The sequence below is a fragment of the Miscanthus floridulus genome, chromosome 7 (genome assembly GCF_019320115.1).
Source record: "Miscanthus floridulus cultivar M001 chromosome 7, ASM1932011v1, whole genome shotgun sequence".
NCBI lineage: Eukaryota > Viridiplantae > Streptophyta > Magnoliopsida > Poales > Poaceae > Miscanthus > Miscanthus floridulus.
Genome location: NC_089586.1, coordinates 17,700,393 through 17,706,785, shown reverse-complemented (window position 1 = coordinate 17,706,785; position 6,393 = coordinate 17,700,393).

The following is a 6,393-nucleotide window of genomic DNA, read 5'->3' as shown; positions in this document are numbered from 1 at the left end:
AGTGTGGATGGTTATGATTCATTTATAACATTCACAGACGACTACTCTTGTTATGGCAATATTTATCCAATTAAAGAAAGATCGGAAGCGTTGGATAAATTCAAGATATTTAAAGATGAGGTTGAAAATCAGCACAATAAGAAAATCAAGATAGTACGATCAGACCGAGGTGGAGAGTACTATAGGCGACATACCCCATATGGCCAAATTCCTGGACCGTTTGCAAAGTTCCTATAGGAAAATGGCATAGTTGCTCAGTACTCCACACCGGGGGAGCCTCAGCAGAATGGAGTGGCTGAAAGACGTAACCGTACCTTAATGGATATGGTAAGAAGCATGATAAGTTACTCTACATTACCGATTAGTTTATGGATGGAGGCGCTGAAAACCGCCATTCACATACTTAATCATGTACCAAGCAAGTCGGTGCCTAAAACACCATATAAATTGTGGACAGGAAGGGAACCCTCACTCAACCATTTGCATGTGTGGGGCTGTCCAGCCGAGGCAAAAGTTTTCAACCCGAATATAGGAAAGTTAGACTCCAAGACAGTCAGCTGCCATTTTATTGGCTATCCAGAAAGATCGAAAGGATATCGCTTCTATTGTCCTGACAGACATACGAAGATTGTAGAAACAAGACATGCTGTGTTCTTGAAGGATAACATGATCAGGGAGAGCATGGTAGCACGAGAAATAAGCCTACAAGAAAAGTGGATACATGTACCCACTCTGATGATTGAAGAACCATTCTTCACGCTACCTGCTGTTGTTGCACCGACAGTGCAGGACACTGTAGTGCCAACACTTGTTGCAAGTTCTCCCGTGGCGACAATGAATGAACATGGGGAACCTGTCCTTGAGGAACCTATAGAACCAAATGTTGCACATGAGGAAGAACAACAACAGTCCAATGTGGAACAAGTGCCGGAGGCACCTAGAAGGTCTCAAAGAATAAGAAGATCAGCTATTACTGATGACTATGAAGTTTATGAAACAGAAGAATGTCAGATGGGGGATGATCCCACCTTATTTGAAGAAGCCATGAGAAGCGACCACTCATCAAAGTGGCTTAAGGCCATGGAAGATGAATTGAAATCAATGAGTACCAATAAAGTTTGGGACTTAGAAAATATTCCTAAAGAAGCCAAAACAGTAGGCTGTAAATGTGTCTACAAAATGAAATATGACTCTAAAGGGAATATAGAAAGATTTAAAGCGCGACTTGTGGCGAAAGGCTTCACGCAAAGAGAAGGAATTGATTACAATGAGACGTTTTCTCCAGTCTAATGTAAAGATTCCTTCAGAATTATAATGGCACTTGTAGCCCACTATGATTTGGAGTTACATCAAATGGATGTAAAGACGGCTTTCCTAAACGGGGATTTGGAAGAAAATGTTTATATGGCACAACCGAAAGGTTTTGTCGTAAAAGGAAAGGAAAATATGGGATGTCGCCTGAAGAAATCAATCTACGGATTGAAGCAAGCTTCAAGACAGTGGTATTTGAAGTTTGATAGAACGATAAAAGGTTTTGAGTTTAAAGAAAATATTGAGGACAATTGCGTTTATGCAAAGTTCAAGAATGGAAAGTACATATTCCTAATTTTGTATGTGGATGATATCTTACTTGCTAGTAATGATATCAATCTACTAATGGAAACAAAGAAATTCTTGTTCTCAAACTTTGATATGAAAGATCTCGGTGAGGCCTCATTCGTTTTGGGAGTAGAGATTCACCGAGACAGGAGAAAGAGGGTTCTAGGATTATCGCAAAAGGCATACATAGAAAAGGTCCTGAAGAAATTTAGTATGCATGCGTGCAGTCCTTCACCTGCTCCTATAGTCAAGGGTGATAGATTTGGGGAACATCAGTGTCCCAAGAACCAATATGAAATTGACTGAATGAAAGCGGTATCGTATGCTTCAGCTGTTGGAAGTTTACAATATGCTCAAGTGTGTACACGCCCTGACCTAGCTTTTGTTACCGGGTTACTTGGCAGATATCAAAAGAATCTAGGAATTGAACATTGGAATTTAGTGAAGGAAGTCCTGCGTTATTTGCAGGGTATGAAAGGCCTCATGCTTACGTATAGAAGATCTGATTCCCTGCAGATAGAGGGGTATTCAGATTCTGATTATGCGAGAGAAGAAAGAAAATCCACGTCAGGATATATATTTACTCTCGCAGGAGGAGCTATATCGTGGAAAAGCTCTAAACAAACCGTAACTACATCCTCGACAATGTATGTCGAGTTTGTAGCATGCTATGAGGCAACGGGGTAGGTGAATTGGCTGAAGAAATTCATACTCGGATTGAAAGTGATTGATAATATAAATGAACCACTGAGATTGTATTGTGATAACAATCCAGCGGTACAGTATGCTCACAACAATAGGTCAAGTGGTGCTGCCAAACACATTGACATAAAGTACTATGTTGTGAAAGATAAAGTTCGGGATCATATAATAAATCTTGAGCATATAAGTACAGAGAAAATGCTCGTGGATCCGCTCACAAAGGGCTTACCACCCAACGTGTTCAAAGAACACGTAGCCGGCATGGGTTTAAGGGAAAGCCTGTGATTCCCGAACATACGAAGGGCCCAAAGAAAGTTTACATTTCAAAACAGAGAAGTGTATTGTGGTAGTTAATCTAACGGCACTAATTATTGTGACGATGGGACAATTCTATGTACTAATCTGTGATGAAATATGATGAAAGCAAGAAAAAAAAATATGAATCAAAAGTTTTGAGTAAGAATTAAAGAAAGAAGAAATTGATGAGAGATCAAGGGGAAGAATGTTGGATTGATCTCCCACGCTATTAGGCCCAACGGCCTTTGGGCCTTGTTCTCGCGCCCTGATCGGGGGCGCCTAACCCTACATGGTTGGTGGGCCCCTGTCGCACAGCGCTATAAAGGAAAGTTGGGGGCCGGGGCTCGTAGTACGATGTTCACCGCGCCGCCAAACACCCCACCGACATCCTGACCCTAACCCGATCTTGAGAAGGGGCGCTGCCAGCGACGGGAAGCACCACCGACACCGGCAACGCCACCCCGACGCACACGCCGCCGTCAAGGACGCCACTGCACCGACTCCTCTCTCCACCGAACGTCGTTGCCGGCGCACAGATGGCATCCGCAAACGAGGCCACGGCCGACGCTTCCACTACTCCGGCTGCTGCGACCACTACGGCCTTCGATAGTCTGCGACTTCACACTCTACCTATCCCTTTTTTTTCTCTTCGTAGATCGTGTATTAGGATCTTTGATTACTGGGATTTTGACTCGACTGAGTCCTACGAAATTTTAACAGGAGGACACAACGGCTGTCCTAGGCCATGACGGCCCCGCCTGGCATGGGCCCCAAGGAGGTCTAGGCGGCGATACGTGACGAGTTCAGGCTCCGTCATGGCGAGGTCACCGTCACCAGGCACTTCCCGGAGACTTTCCTCATCAAGTTCCAGCACCGTCACCACTGCGCCCAGGCCCTCAAGCCGGGCTTCGCCAAGCACCACGGCATCCACATCCACTTCATCAAGTGGCGCAGCCTCAAGAATGGCCTGGCTGTCACCTTGCTGTTCAGGGTCAAGCTCTGCCTCGATGGCATCCCGAACCATGCCTGGGATGCAGAGATCGTGGAGCGCATCATCGGCAGGCGCTGCGCCTTGGAGACTATCGAGACCAACCTGCTGCATCCGGCTGAGACGAAGACAGTGGACCTATGGTCTTGGACTGCAAATCCGAGTCTCATCCCCAAGAAGGTCTGGCTGACCTTCACCAGCCGTGCCAAGGATGCTGTTTTGGCGTCCATAATGGTGTTGGAGACGCCGCCGGAGCATTGGCAGCACGGACGCAAGCATGGTGTCATCATCCACCTTGAAGAAATCCACGACTAGACCGTCTCCAAGTTCTCCCCTGGTAAGCGTCGCCTCCCAGATAAGAACTTGGGTGTCATCGATGGTCAGCAGGTGCCGCCACGAGCTTTTGAAGAATTCCCGCACCACCCGCCACCCCCACATACCAGCCGTGCCAACAATGAACGCGACGGCGGCAACAAGGCTGACCGGCGTCGTGACAGTCGCGCCTCCAAGAGCAAGTACAACAACGACCACCCGGGTTATGACCTCAGTGATAGCCGCAGACGTCGCCACGACGACGACGACGATGACTATCATGGCGACCACGGCCATGGGGATTGCGACACCCGTGGCCGCGGCCGCGGCGGCGACTTCCCTGACCGCTACAAGGACGACGCCCCAGTCTACCGTGAGCGCTCCCGTTCACCCCGCAGGCGAGTGTGGGGACACGGGGGCAGGCACAGAGCCTGTCAGCAAGATGACCTCCAAACATCTGAAGGCGTCCCAGATAGTCTGCCCCAAACTGAGTCATCTACAGAACATACAGAGCTGCCGGCTTGAGGACCTGTTCAAGGTTCACGCTGTGGCGCTCCAGGACGTCATGCAGCGGATAATCAACTGGTCGGGCGAAGAGAAGGCAATGCAGGGCTTCTCGGCATACATACAAGCACTTCTCAACGACTACATCGACAAAGCCTGCACCCTGGCTGCCAAGCTGGGGCTGTTGGAGGCGCCCCCGGTGGATGGCCTGATTGCCGATGGTGGACCTGGGGCCACCATTGGGGCAAAGCCAGCCGCAGGGAATGAAGCCTCGTCCGTCCACCTCAAGCAGGCTGCGACAACAACTACTATCCCGGTCTCCAACGTCTTCGCACGCCTTCTTCGGGACATTCCGGCACAAGGCGCAATGAAACAATCCTGTCACCAGTTGAATACTCCATCGACGCGATGGACCAGGTTCTCCAGCAGCTGTAGCTTGAGCCGCCGGGGGGGTCCCTTGCTCAGGCAGTAGCGCCTGCACACCTGCCCGTTAGCATGCAGCAGGCAGAGCCTACCTCACCGACTGTCAACACGCAGGCTGCGAGCTTCCAGGCCCTATTTGTAGGTCTAAATGTTCAAAATCCTAATGCCTCTGAAACTACTCCCCTTGCTGATAGTGCCAGTCCTCCCATGGAGGAACAAATAACAATAGGTGTTGCTGAATTCTTCGCCAACGTGACGACGCTGATCATCCAGAGCAACCCCAGCCCGCTGAAAGCACCAGCAGCAGTGCAGCAGCGGCGCAGACACCGGCGCCGAGTCTTCGACATGTCATCGGTACGTCACAGTGCACGCCTCGCCAAAAATCAACCCATGACACAGATGCAACGTGCACAGCAGAATCTATGCAGGAAGCTTGGGCTCTTGCAAGATGACCTACAACCTATTGAAACTGCTTTGCAGGAGTTTGTTGCCATGTTCAATGGACCGTTGCCGGATCAGGTGATTGCTACGCTAGCTGAGATGTTCAACCTGGATGACGGCCCAGCAATGGAGACAGACGATGCTCTCATCAACATGGCGGGTGAAGGAATCGCCGACCTCCAGGAGGCGCTGCTGCCTGCTGCAACCTAAAGCAGGCCAGCTGATGACTATTGAGTTCGGCTATGTTTCATAATGTATCCAGACTTCACTTTTCCGTCGTCGCAGTTTTTTAATTTCAACTCATGTGATGTGCTACCTAAGGCAACATCGCCTCGCCACCTGAAGACTATTTGCAGACGTGTGCTTCGCCTATCAAGGCCTAGTTGTTTATTCATGCATTTTCCAGCCGTGTTTCTGCTTTGTGATTGTGCAATGAAACTTCCAGCAAGCTTCATGTGTGCCCGTGCAATGTAACTTCCAGCAAGTTATATATCTGCTCATGCAATGGAAGTTCCAGCAACCTTGATGTTGTGGCCGCTGCTGTTTGCAGCAATCAGATGGAACTACTTCTCACTCTTGCATCACTTCTCCGGCTACTTTGCAAACTGCTGTTGCTGCTCGCACAAATTTTTGGCCTGGGAGCCTACAGAGTATATTTTTATCCCCAGATGATAGGACCAAATGTGGATTTCTTATGTTGGAATGTTTGCGGTTTGAATCGTAGAGATAGAAGAGATGTTGTGCATCAGACAGTGGCAGCTACAAGATGCCACATCGCATGCCTGCAAGAATCAAAGCTATCCTCTCTGGACCAACACACTGCAGCTTATCTGGGTGGTTATCGCCTGCGTAATTTTGTGTTCAAGTCGGTGACTGGTGTCCTTGGGACGCGAGGAGGAATTGTCATCCTATGGAATGAGGACTCAATTCACTTCACCAACTGCGCCGTGGGCGAGTTCCACCTCTCAGCTGACATTGAGGTTAAAGAGTGCTCAACAAATTTTCGGCTCTCTGTTGTCTATGGACCAACTAGGCACCGTGCAAGGCAAAGGTTCCTAGAGGAACTAAAGGAAATCAAGCCACAAAATAATACACGTTGGCTGATCCTTGGTGATTTCAACTTAATT